The sequence below is a fragment of the Euprymna scolopes genome, chromosome 18 (assembly GCF_053919585.1).
Source record: "Euprymna scolopes isolate OS-2025 chromosome 18, ASM5391958v1, whole genome shotgun sequence".
In the NCBI taxonomy this organism is placed as follows: Eukaryota; Metazoa; Mollusca; class Cephalopoda; order Sepiida; family Sepiolidae; genus Euprymna; species Euprymna scolopes.
The window spans coordinates 75,721,384-75,722,837 of NC_136499.1; positions in this window are offsets into that span (position 1 = coordinate 75,721,384).

Below are 1,454 nucleotides of genomic sequence, written 5' to 3' on the forward strand. Positions count from 1 at the left end.
GTTCCAACACTGCACCCACCCCTCCTACCCTCAGTAAGTGAAGGAGAAATCCTTCATGACTGAGATAATTCTCATTCTTATACTTATGCATTTCCAGGTGTCCCTTCCCTTCTGGGGAGCGAGATCTTCCCCACACTAAAAAGCGACCCTGGATCTGGCCCTACCCACATGGGAAGACAAATAAATAGGAACATTAGAAAATCCCCTGTGTCTATTCATAAATAAGCCTTTTTATTTAAACAAACATAATATTATGAATGCCCCACTGACTAAGATTAAAACGATAATCACCATAGAAAGAAACTAAAATATAAAAATCCAAATTAAATGAAAACATTACCCTTGTTTCAGAGGAGCTGGTCCCCTCATACACCTCACACACATTAAAAACGAATTTGTATCACATTTGCTTTCTTAGACAAGCAAATAAATTTATAATGTTATAAAACTATTAGACATATAACACACATTCTATGAACAAGGAAACACACACACACACACACACACACACACACACACACACACACCTACGCACTCATTTGACCAAGTACCAAGATGGCCCTCACTCCCACCCAAGTAATAAAAAAATAAATAAAAAAGTAGTAAAAGGAGAAACAAGAAAAGAGAGGGGAAAAGCAAAAGGCAGCAATGACCATGGTTTGACCCCCAATAAGCAAGGTCAGAGGTGGAACACACCCGTGAAGACATTTAGAATTATTTACAGACATTTCCACCGCTCGGGAAACATGTAACCAAAATGGACTGCGAAAATGCTTTTATACATTCTGAACACATTTTAAATACTTTCTGAAGAGGACGCTTCACAGAACGTCTGAAACGCGTAAAAAACTATTTCAATGATTTAAAAACATTATTACAATGATCTAAATATGATACCTTTTTAAATGAAAAATCAAAACACGGAATGATAAAATAATGTTAAAAAATACATACCAATTGTTGTTGGCCTTTCTCATATATATATATATATATATATATATATATATATATATATATATGTATATATATATATATATATATATATATATATATATATATATATATATATAAATCACTTTGTGGTGTGTGTGTATGTGTGTGAGTTCCTTGCTCATAGCTTCCCAAACGGGTGAGTCGATCTTGTTCAAATTTTACACAAAGGAAATTTATATATCTGGTAGTGTTCTTAAATATGTTTTGTACAGAAATTCACCCAATAAATATCGAAAATCGAAAAAATCCGACCATAAAAATAGTTGTTTTTTTTTCTTATAGAAAAAAAAGAATTTTTACAGGGGAATTGTTTTATACGTGACAGCGGCAAGGGAGATGATAAAATCTTAGCAAAATATTTTTTCTTAAAAAAACGAATTACTGAACTATGGAGATACAGCGCAGTTGTAGAACATTCAACTGCAGATTGAATGATTCTCTGTTTGAGCCCGAGTGTACCT